Source organism: Labeo rohita, chromosome 6 (genome assembly GCF_022985175.1).
Source record: "Labeo rohita strain BAU-BD-2019 chromosome 6, IGBB_LRoh.1.0, whole genome shotgun sequence".
Lineage (NCBI taxonomy): Eukaryota > Metazoa > Chordata > Actinopteri > Cypriniformes > Cyprinidae > Labeo > Labeo rohita.
In genome coordinates, this window is record NC_066874.1 from 33,829,460 (window position 1) to 33,842,778 (window position 13,319).

General features: G+C 32.3%; 1 protein-coding gene across 2 annotated transcripts in view; it reads right to left on the minus strand.

The window, feature by feature from the left end:
- The window catches only part of LOC127166769 (cadherin-22), a 237,436-nt gene that overhangs the window by 165,994 nt on the left and 58,123 nt on the right, over positions 1-13,319 (minus strand). The window contains exon 1 of one of the 2 annotated variants that reach the window (XM_051112312.1): positions 5,988-6,024. The exons of the other annotated variant lie outside the window; for it this stretch is intronic. The gene's annotated coding sequence lies outside the window, so the exon portion shown is untranslated. Of the gene's footprint in view, positions 1-5,987; positions 6,025-13,319 lie in introns of those variants that run through there. 2 annotated transcript variants of the gene reach the window in all.

Consider the following 13,319-nt stretch of genomic DNA (forward strand, 5'->3'; position numbering starts at 1 on the left):
ATGTGAGTTAATAGACTTTGACAGCAGTCTAATTCTATAGAGCATAGGCGTGCATGTGTGGAATACAAAAACGGCGAATGAACAGACGACTGCACGTTTTTCAAGTCCATGACTGTACCAAAAAAAAAAAAACTCCCTGAGAATTTGCATATCAAGCCCAAAACAAGCAATTTCAAAAAGATGCAATTATACAGCAAAAAGATGCAATTTGTTTCAGATGTTGTTATTTATATGGCTACAAAGTATGATGAAATTCTGATCGCTTGCAACATGAGAAATGAGATCTTTTTTTTAAGCATATAGTAGGTACTTAAAACGATATACCAGTCATTCTATATCTCCCATACATTAAACATATAATGCAATGCAATATAATGATGACTGAGAGATGCAGAAATTATCATTCCTTTTAAATGAGCCAGAATTGCATGAAAGCCCATATGACTTCAGCTATTTATATGCATAGATTTCCATCAAATTAATAGCCGAATTGCAGAATCTAAATGTCCAATAACTAAACACCTATAAATGAAACTATGAAGCAAAAATTAGCTGTGCATGCATGAAAAGTTTCAAAGGTTTCAAGCATCAAGCACAATTAGATCAATTGTGTGATCACCTATCTAAGACTATTTGTTAAAATCACAAGCAGAATTTAACTTTTGTTGGTCCTGGAACAACATTTTTAATCAAAGAAACACAAATCTACCCGTTGCAATCAATTCCTAACCATTAACTGCTATTAAAATCAAAGATTAATGATAATAACGTTGTCTAAGCTCCTAAACCCAGCCAGAAGCTTAACTCTAATATCTTGTTGAAGGTTGATCCCGGACGTCTACTCTGAGAAATCACTGTAAGTAACATGTTTGATGTATTACAACACCAACAACCTTTAAACCACCGCACACATCCACTGAATCAGCATCGTCTTTCTACGTGCCGTCTTAAACCACCTGATTAGGTTATATTAGCTGAGTGCAAATTAATAAACATTAAATAAATACCTTGGTGTTTCCGTGCATCTGATTACGATGCACCATCAATTACAACAAACTGACAGATGGTGAAAGCAAATGAACACACATCGCCTGGATGGGCCGTGTGTCTCACCAAAGTCTGTAATCCCTAAGAGTCAGCAAAATTTGCTGTGTGGCAAACCCTTGACTTCATTTGGCACCAGCTATGGGATTTCGGAGCGTAATCTTCTCAGCGTGCACGCATCCGTCCCCCACGATCCACCTTTGAATAGCAACTGCCCACTTGAGGGGCAACGCGCCGTGCGTGTTATTTTACCAGCCGATTCACTAAAGGAATTATGCAAATAAACAAATGGCACAAATTCACTCAGAAAATCTGTCCTACATGTAATTCGCACAGCGCAATTCCCCATCCAAACCCTGCAGGTCATTGATGAACGACCACGATATGAAAGCTTTCAACATTGCAATCCAGAAACCTGAATCAGCTGTTTAAAATACAGAAAAGTACAACACAAATCTGGATATATGCATACATCCATTGTAATGCTCTTCTACATTATTTGATTATCATCGGATGAATTGGCTATTTTACTAATTAGGGACTAACTCATTCAAAGTAGCAATGCTTCACTACGCTTTTCCGCAGAATGACAAAAAACTACTGCTGTGCTTTTTGCATATTATGGATGCAAATTTACACCAAAACAAGCATACATAGTACTGGTGTTAGTTCAGTAGGGTGCAACGGGGCTAAAAGCACACCTTAAGAAAATGTATATACACATTTGTATTGAGCATTTATGGAGCGATAGATTTTGCGTGACAATAAATCATACAAGTCGTTTATTTTGTTATAAAATCTTATAAATGTATGAGGTGGCAAGGGGGCCCTTCTACCCCACATACGTGGTAAAAGGCTCACCAGTATGGGGCAAAAGGCACACAATAATAATATAGTAACAACAAATACTATTTTATTACATTATACTATTAATATCATGTTTTAAAATATGATAGTTTCATTCTAAACATGGTGATTATCTCTAAGAGAGACACCCAACATAATATATGATATTTACCATCATATCATGTCAACAAAGTCAGCCTTCTGTCAATTATCATGCTAATTATTGTGCCTTTTGGCCCCAACAGTAGAGGTGCTTTCTACCCCCAAATACCATACTATTACATATTCTTTTGTTATTTAAAAACTGTTGCTTTAATTATCTTAAACAAACCTGAAAATCATTAAGAAGACATTTGTCTCAAAATATATGGATTCATTTTAGCGATTCTTGTTTGCTACTTAGATCTACAACACTTTAAAAAAGATCAAATATTAGATCAAGTAAGCACAGAATCAACTTTACACTGTTGCCCGTAATCACGTCAAGGATCAGACAAATTCGCACGTGCATCTTGAAAAGCGGATGTTTTAGAAAGTGCTACGTTTTTGTACCATCTTGTGATTTAGAGGAAAATAATATCAAAGGCACCTTTTAAACCGTTGCATCCTATCATTGAGATGATATTAGAGATGATATTAACCATTTTCATTTTAATCTTTGTTTTTTCTTTTTCGCTTTTTTAAATGTTTATATAGCTGTTATTATTATTATTATTATTTTTAGTTTTAATCATTTTAGCACATCAAGTTGAAAATGAAAACTAAACGAAAATAAATGTTACACAACTAGCTGACATAAAATGCATTTTTTATATTTAATTTTATATAACGTTGACTTTTTCAAACAATACAATGAAATTAATTAATTTATTATTTAATTAATTTATTCATTTATTTATTTTTAATTTTAATTTTTAAAATTTAAATTTAAAATTTAAAATTTTATTTTTAATTATTCTACTTCCTTTTATGTAAAGCACTTTGAATTACCTCTGTGTATGAAATGTGCTATATAAATAAACTTGCCTTGCCTTTAATTGGTTTTAGTTTCAGTTAATTATAGCAACTAAAACATATTGCCAAAGAAATATGCTGAAACAACTTTTTTTTAAAAAGTTTGATTAATTTAACCATTTGATACAAACAATTCAAGCATTTGATTCACTAGTCCATATCGGATTCACTTATTTGCTCAAATTAGGTACTGATTCAATCATCTGATTCACAGATTCAGTCATTTGACTCTCCAATTCTATTGAAGTGAATCAAATGATTTTCGTCAATTTGTAAAACTGAACTCTCAAAGAACCTCAAAGTAACTTAAAGCTGTTTATAACAACCTCAGTCACATTTCAGAGACAAAAATAAAGCAATAAGCAATATTAGATCAGTTAGCGCGATAAGCACTAACGCAACACAAGAAAAATGCATCTACATTTCATACATATGTAACAAAGTGGGCCTAATTAGCTGTGAAATGAGCGTGGCTCTTGTCACTCCGTTATATAAGATCATTCACATGCACTACATGCGTTATCCGTGCGGACGGCCATTCTTCTTACTTCCTTCACAAGCGAACACATCCTACATTCATCAGACTCTAGAGTGACTCACTCCTATTTCTCATCCTCTTTGGCCCTGAAAAACACACATGCGCGCACACACACACATTCAGGGTCTCACAATAGAGTCTAGTTAATTGTTTTCTTACTAAGAGGCAAATTAATTTTCGGGATGTACATCTAATCGCAGCATAGGGAGGGGAGGTAATTTGTTAATGGAACAGAGAGAAAATGGCAGGCCGGCCTCTCTCGCTCGCTCCCTCACGCTGATAAATGACAGAAATCTCCTCGCGCACCCATGTCAGTCTTTTGAAGAGAGTCAGGGGGAACTAAAGTGGGTTAAAAAAACACAGTCATTACATATATTTTGCTGTCAGAGCCAAGCAAAGAGCGAGAGAGAGGCAGAAGAGAAGCGAAGCTGTATCGCTTTGTTCACCCGGCGGATTCGATAACCCACAGACTTCATTTAATCACTATCTCGCTGTTCCCCCTGAGGTCCTCTCCGCCTCCTCCGGGACCGTTCTGCCTCTGTTTAAGCGCTTTTAATTACGCTTTAACTACAGCCTAATCACGCTAACTTTGTCCTGACGAAGCACTTACAAAAATATCCCCACCCCACCTCTTAACCGCCCATGAATATAGAAACGTGAGCGGCTCGTGGAGTCACACATCCGCCTGATCGTGAATCAATCTCCTGTACCTTTCGGAAAGACATCGACATGCTGCAAAAACACTAAATACCAACCATATCAGCTGGTGATTCTGACATCGTAATTTTCATGCAAACAATATTAATCAAAACACAAATAATAACAGAAAAAAATTTAAAAATAACGTGTTGCTTTTAATTTGTTTCAGTGTTCTTTAAGAGTCACTGTTAGCTTTATTATTATAAAAGCCTAACGTGATGTGTATACATTAAGAAATCCACATCAGGGACTTGTTTAATTTAGTTTAATTGAACAACTGGAGTTTGCTTAATAACATACTCTACCAGTTGAAGGTTTGGGGTCAGCAAGAAGAAATTAAAATTTGTTATTCAGCAAGGATGCACTGAAGTGCAGTAAAAACATTTATAATGTTACAGTATTTCAAACGAATGCCGTTCAGTTGAACTTTTTATCTATTAAAGAATTCTGAAACGCCATTTCCACAAAAATATGAAGCAGCACAACTGTTTTCAATATTGATAAAAATCAGAAATGTTTCTTGAGCAGCAAATCAGCTTCTTAGAATGATTTCTGAAGCATCATGTGACACTGAAGACTGGAGTAATGATGCTGAAAATTCAGATTTGATTACAGGAATAAATTACAATTTAACATATATCCATATAAAAAACAGCTATTTTAAATCACAATATTTTTTACTGTTTTTACTGTATTCTGACCAAGTTAAAACAGCCTTGATGAGCATAAGAGACGTCTTTCAAAAACTATTTCTGAAGGAACATGTCGCACTGAAGACTGGGGTAATGATGCTGAAAATTCAGCTTTGAATCACAGGAATAAATTACAATTTAAAATATATTCACATAGAAAACAACTATTTTAAATCATAAAATATTTTACTGTTTTTACACCATTTTGACCAAATAAAAACAGCGCTGACGAGCATAAAACACTTGATTTCTGAATGATCATGTGATACTGAAGACTGGAGTAATGATGCTGAAAATTCAGAATTGATTACAGAAATAAATTACAATTTAAAATATATTCCCACAGAAAACAGTTATTTTAAATCATAATATATTTTACATTTTTACTGTATTTTATATCAAATAATTCCAGCCTTTAGTGAGCAAATCAGTATATTAAAATGATTTCTCAAGGATCATGTGACACCGAAGACTGGAGTAATGATACTGAAAATTCAGATTTGATCACAGGAATAAATTACAATTTAACATATATTCCCATAAAAAAAGCTATTTAAAATCATAATATATTTTACATTTTTACTGCATTTTATATTAAATAATAGAAGCCTTTGGTGAGCAAATCAGCATATTAAAATGATTTCTGAAGGATCATGTGATACTAAAGACTATAGGGAAATGATCATAGGAAGGTTTTACAATTTAACATACATCCACATAGAAAACAGCTATTTTAAATCATAATATTTTTTTTACTGTTTTTACTGTATTCTGACCAAATAAATGCAGCCTTGATGAGCATAAAAGACTTCTGTTAGAAATGATTTCTGAAGGATCATGTGACACTGGAGACTGGAGTAATGATGCTGAAAATTCAGCTCTGCATCACAGAAATAAATTACATTTTATAATATATTTGCACAAATATTTCAGCTTTTACTCTATTTTTTATAAAATAAACGCAGTCTTCTTTCAGAAAAAAAAAAAAAATCTTACTGACCTCAAACCATCCTTTACTAGCTTTTTAAGTGCTAAATAAAGTAAAATTGATTTCACTGGAATTGGTATTGTCATAAAAAGTAAATTGCACACAAGTTGCATGTAACATGTCAGGAGTCTGAAGTGGCGTTTCAGAGATAAAAGCCTCAACTTACCAACAACTTTTCTTTTGCTGCCTTGCAAGCACTGCTGCTTCATACAAGAAATGCAAATCTACTTCCAGCTGCTATTTAACTAACAAAGCACTTTATGAAAACAGCCACGCCCAGTCTGCTAACCAACCAGAATATATATCAGCCACAGAAACAGATATTGAACACACACACACACACACGCACACACATGCGCATTGCTCAGCAAGCTCTAATGGTCTATTGTGTTAGCTGTAATGGCAAGGCCAGATCCAGCAAGTGGAGAAGTGCCTTCCTCAAAGTCGTCATGGAGACAGAGGCACCAGCGTTCGGCTAAAATACTGAAAGTCTGAGAAAAAGCCCAGAGATACGGGCTCTCCCACACATTTCTCCCATTATATCTAACTTTGTGTGAACTCGTGTCACTGCAAAATCGTGCCGGAATGACCATTTTGTGTAGTTTTCTCTTTGTGCGGTTGTGTTTTCCCAGCAAACCCAGTCAAACGCAAGTGCAAGTTTGGATGTCAGATGTGACTTACAGCAACCTGAAATTAATGTTGCACATGTACAAATAGGTATAGATATCTGGACAGATATATTCTGTTATAGAAAAATGTCCTAAAATTACAACAGGTTGCACGCAACGCTGTGCATTACAGTAATTTTACCAGCAACACTTTACAATAAGGTTTCATTTGTTAACGGAGTACATAAACTAACAATGAAAAATACTTCTTGAATCATAGGAATAAATTACATGTAATGCTATATTCAATTAGAAACACTTATTTTAAATTGTAATATTGTTTCATAGTATTACTGTTTTTACTGTATTTTTCTAATAAAAATAATGTACAACAAAATATAAAAAATAAATAAAATAAAATACATAAAATAAATAACAGGTTGCATGCACAGTTGTGCATTACAGTTATTTTACCAGCAACACTTTACAATAAGGTTTAATTTGTTAACTAAGTACTTAAATTAACAATGAAAAATACTTATTGAATCACAGGAATTTTAGAATTTAGGAATTTTTAAAATTACATTTTACAATATATTTAAATAGAAAACACTTATTTTAAATTGAAACAATTTTTCATAATATAACAGTTTTTTATAGTATGTTTAAATAACCATTAATATAGTATATATATATATATATATATATATATATATATATATATATATAATAACAACAAAATAACTGCATTTCAGTTATTTTATTAAGCATTTATTAAGAAAAATTCCAATTCCAATAGTTGCTAATATACTGAAACAAACAATAAATGAATAAATAAATAAATATATAAATAAATAAATATAATTTGAATTTACATTCAAAAATAAAAATAAATAATTCTAATAGTAAAAGATTGTAAAAATACTATGGTAAAAACCTCTTCATTTTGTTGATAGTACATTTCCTTACTATTTTAAAATATGGGATATTTCCTGTTTTAATATTTACAGTTTTTGGAAGTGAAAAAGTAAAAGCAATCTTGGTCAATTGTGAAAAACATTCTATACTATTTGTACAATTGACATTTACAGTTTTTCTTATTAGTCACTATAGTGTTTTTACGTCCCTTACATTCTTATTTTGTAAAATTACTTTTTACTGCATTATTTTAGTTTGTATTTTAGTACTTTAGCAGGTTATCATGATTGTGCTTTGTAGTTAAGTTAAACGAAATATACGCTTTTCTATTTTTCTAATATAAAGCTGCATGTTTATTAACAAACATTAACAAAGATGAATAAATACTGTAGCTCATTGCTAGTTGATATCAGTTAACTAATGTTAACTGAACTTTATTGTAAACTTTTACCCATCTCATCATGCGTAGGCGGAAAAAAGCCCAGTAAACGCAATCTTCAAGTGTCTTATTGCGTGTTTTGTGCGCTGTGCATCATTTATGAGCTCTGATTATCTGGGAAAGAGCGGAATCTGCATTCAGTGTCTGAGTTTCTCAATTCCATGCATATCTGCCATTCTGAAAGAGAAACAAATAACCTTCTGATGCATGTAATGCCTGCGATTTACATGAGGAACACGTCGCTGGAGAAATCTGAGGAAAGGACGTACTTGTGAAACAACAAACATAATAAAAAAGTGAGGAACAATATCCAGCGTTTAAGCTGACGTGAAATCATTAATGGCCTGATTTACTTCTAATGCATTTCTAATGCATGATCTTGCTCTTATTTTGAGTGATTCATCACTGCATGTTATTGTAAAGCAAATCAAATGTGTTAGTGATGTTTCATCAAAATATGAATAACTTGCTCTACCTCTGAAAACAACTTTCCTCAAAACAATAACCAAATATCAGACAACATTCAGATCTGAATCAATTTCCAATGAATATAATCAAGTCGAATATTATTTCTCATTTGACTTCAAAATGCATCACATTTACATTAGTGAAACGAGCACACAGATCACACAAACAGACACCCATGAAAAGTGTGTGTGCTTTGAAAGTGATTTGCAAGCTCTTTTGCTTTTTTACAAGTAAGTGGCAGTAAGTATTGTGCTGCTAGTCCCGGTTTTGCTGACTCAGTCCCCCGTTTCATTTCAGAGACATCAGTAACAGACTACAGACAAGATTCAACAGAGATCTTCTGAAAACACACAGCATTAGAGAGCCAGAGCGGTTTGTGAGAGCAGGTTTGCACTATTACCTACTCAAATAAACACCATATAAAAAAGAAAATCTGAGTGGGTTTATACAATTTTCCGCTGTAAACACATGAAGGCGCCGGGTTTGAAACACATTTAATGCGTTTTTATGCGTTATAGCTCGAGTTGTGATCAGAGAACAACTTTATACGGTGGATTTAATAAGGAGATAAAAAAAACCCTCAGCAAACGTGTGTTTTGGAAAGTTGGAAAGAAAGCATCGTGTGTGAAAGAGAAGCTGGTTGCTTCCAGGCAGCCTTGAGTTTCTTTAGATAAAAGCATCTGCTTCATAGGCAAAAGTACAACGAGCACAACTGTTTAACAGATGCACACATGAAAACTAATCATTTACTTGTAATACCTCCATTTAAAAATAAACACCCAAATATGAAATAATAATAAGGCAAAAAATTACATACTCCCATGTTGTTTCAAACCCATATGCCGTTTCTACTGAATCTTCACTCAGTTCTTTTCTATGCAACTACAGTTCATATTGATCATGTTAAAGCTGTCAAGCTTCAAAACCCCGAAAAAGCAATAAGAATCAGTCCATGTAACTGGTGCAGTGTATTTCAAAGTGTTTCTTGTGAACCTGGAACACAAAACCAGCCATTAATAGCATGGGTCAAAATTATATTTTTTTCTTTTATGCCAAAAATCATTAGAATATTAAGATCATGTTCCATGAAGATATTTTGTAAATTCCCTATCGTGAATATATCAAAACTTAACGTTTGATTGGTATTATGCATTGATAAAAACTTCATTTGGACAACTTTAAAGGCGATTTTCTCAATATTTTGATTTTTTTGCACACTCAGATTCCAGATTTTCAATCCTATCCTAAAGCTTATTTATTCAGCTTTCAGATGACAGATGATGTATACATTTCAATTTCCAAAAATGGACCCTTATGACTTATATATGACTATATATATATATATATATATATATATATATATATATATATATATATATATATATATATATGTATATAGTATTATATATACACAATACTATAGTATTTGTTAATATGGAATTTGCTTTTAGTTTTATTATTATTTTATTATATAAATCGATTTTTATTATTATAAAATAGGTTTTAGTTTAAGCAATTGTAATACTCCAAATTAAACCTATTTTATTTCAGTTATATGCAGAGGCAACATTTAATTTAACATTTATTTATTTATTTATTTATTTTTTTTTTTTACTTGTTTTTAAGTTTTTTGTTTTGTAAACTTTTAAAGTTTAAATTTTTAATATAATATTTATATTTCAGCCTTACTGTTATAATATTATAATGTTATACACTATTATTTATTACAACTTTGAAGTAGCTTTTATTTATACATTTTTTTAATTTAGTCATTTTTATTAGTTTTAGGCTTTTTGTACCTAAACTTATTTTACGTCAGTTAGTTGGAACATTTTTTTTTATTTTTTGTAAAGTCTAAAATGTATTTTAAATGTAATATTTTTAAAAGTTTCAGCTAACTAAATCCACTAGTTTATACAATGACGGTAAAAAAGAAAAGTTTTTCAGCTTTCAAGGTCTCTTTAAATGAGTTGTAAATGTGATTAGAGAGCTGCGATTTGTTCAATACTTTGTTCTATGACTTCAGATGTTGTATTGTTTTATTTATTTATATATTTTTTTATTTTTTTAGCTTAATTGTATGAAAAAGAGAGTGAATATTCATTAAAAAAAAACACAAGGACAGCATCTGGAATTGGGAGAGCACATTTTTTAGTCTAAACTTTCTTGATTCACAGACAAAATTAAAGAAAAGTGGTGCAGCGGCGGCATGTAAACAGATTTTCTATGCAAAGCTCCAGAAATCAGGGCGGCTCAGGAAAAGAGGGCAAACTCCTGGCCAACGTTAGAGAGGTTGAGAAAGATGTGCTTTGGCACAATAACGCACAGATTTAGAAGTGATTTAATCTCTTAATCAGAGCTGTAACTGAAGAACCGGAGGGCAGGATTGTCTGCTGCTAGACGATAGCATCCGTGCAGCGACCCCGCGGTGTGTGTGTGTGTGCGAGCATGCGTGTGTGTATTAGGATATGAGCGTAGAGTTGGGCGCTTTAATGTCTCTTCCTGAGGTGCTGCTTCAGAAAGCGGCTGCAGCGAGGGATAAACACTCTCACCATCCAGCCCTCCGGCCGAGGCCTTCCTCGGCTCCACACACACACACCCATCAATACTCCTCTACGTCTCAAAGCCTCTTCTTTCAGCTGTCCATCTCCCTGTATTTCACATTCTGTGTGTCTGTCCTCTGAAGGCTGGCCGAGGGTCGCTCATGGCAACTGGCTCCTGATCGCTCTTTTTTCTTGTTTTCTGGTTGTGAGAAATCGCCTCTGCGGTTTCACTCTAACATCTTTGCAGATTCATCTTGAATTGTCTTTGACTTCAACATTCAAAATGACCTTACAGACAGACTAATTTTACAGACTGTTAAATAAAGTTAAATTATTTAAAAAAATTAAATTAAATTAATTAAAATTATTATTATTATTATTATTATTATTATTAAATAAATAAACAGACTTTGAGAAAATAAAATAAATAAAATAAACTGAATTATGAATTATTAGTAGTATTAAATACATAAATGAATAGACTATGACACAATAAATATAATTTAAATATTATTTAATTTAAAGTTTGCCAGTCACACCATTAATTGCACCTAAAATAAAATTAATTAATATTAGTATTAGAGGTAAATAAATTAAAAAAAAAAAAAAAAAAACAGACTTTGATCATAAAATAAATAGAATTTAAATATTATTTAATAATTTTAACTTTTCTGGTCACATCATTAATTGCATATAAAATAAAATAAAATAAAATAAAATAAAATAAAATGATTATGAATTATTAATTATTATTAAATAAATAGATTTTGATAAAATAAATATTATTTAAATATTATTTAATAATTTAAACTTTGCCAGTCACATCATTAATTGCATATAAAATAAAATAAAGAACTGAAATATGAATTATCAATTATTATTATCATAATTATTATCAAAACATACAAAGAAACAAATCAATAAATAATAACTAATTAACCATTCAATCAATCACACATGCATACTGTATAGTCAGTTCAACTAGTTGGAATTTAGAGCCAACATTTGTATGCATAATTTAAAAAATGTATTTATTGAACTTTGGTATTTTTCTAAATCTGAATATTGTTTTCTAAAAGCAGTTAGCAAGGCAAAACAAAAATAAAATAAAATAAAATAAAATAAAATAAAATAAAATAAAATAAAATAAAATAACACTTAAAGGGCTTCAGGGAATATTTGCTTTAAGGTTTGAGAGTATTTTTACAGTAGTTTTGTCTGATGGGCCCAATGATACTAAGTCGTTCACACCACAGCAAAGATCAACAGTGGACAATATTAAATCCATCCTCTGATGAAAAGCTACTAATAAAACGAATCAGTTTTAGATTGCAGACTAAATTGTTTAGCGAGAGCCTCTAAAACAACCTATTTACTCAGGCAATTGAACTCTGGTTTCTAATGGTTTGGCAGTCGTTAAGAGAGTTTTATCTTCAGGCTCTTTAAGGTTAATTGATAAGTATTTTAATTCAAGAACCCTTTCCCTGAGCAGTTGCAAAAATGGATACAAAAGACAGTATTATATAGAAAGCATTAAGACATTTAAATGTCTTAACTGAACGTACAGTCTGGTTAGATTAAGTCTTCTTAATGCACTTTACAGTAGCACCACTGACTTTGAGAGCTTTAATAGAAAATGTATATAAAAAAAAAAAAGTAGATATGTTTCCACAGAAGTCCTTCAACAAAGACCTCTACACTTTTATTTCAAACCCCCAGAAACTCATTCTCCAGTGTACGGCACTTCAAAAGTCAGCTTTGAAAACTAAAGCCTATCAATCAGCTTTTATTAAGCGCACTCACTTAGCAATACTCGTCCTTTCACAATGTCACTTCAGGCGAAAGCAACCGAAAAACAGGACAGAAACACATAGAGCCGTAGCGTAAAACCCGGGTGTTTTTTTTTTTGTTTTTTTTTGCGCGCTTTATTAACGCAGAACACCAAAGCGACGCGAAAGACCAAGAGAATCCAAACTTTCCGACTTCAAACGTGCCGCGATTATCATGAAACGCTTTCTTGCGGTCGGCGGGATGAAATAGCATTATTTACCAAAAGAAAGAAATGCAGTGGTGAACGTGGGAAAAAAAAGAAAACAAATTCCCCGAATACCTTTCAGAAGATCGAGCGAAAGCAGAAAGACGACGACGAGTGCCAGAGAGAATATTCCAGAGAATAATGGTAAATGAGGGTACTGTACTCTCCTGCTCTCTTTTTATATATATTAGATCAGATCCAATTTACATAAGGAGATTGGTTTGAAGATTGGAGCTCAAGGAACAAGGGGAAGAAGGGAAATTCAAATGAGGAAGGCTGATTTGAAAACACTAGTAGCCGGACCGTGCATGTAGATGTGCCGCTCATAAACACATGCAATAAAGATGCTTCGGCTCATGTGCAAAGTAATATTTTATAGCAGATAGCAGCCTTACTTTTCCTGTTTTGCATATTCAAGGAACAGTTCACCCAGAAATAGATGATCTACTCAACCTCATGTCTTTTCATAGCCTTGTTCTATAATGCA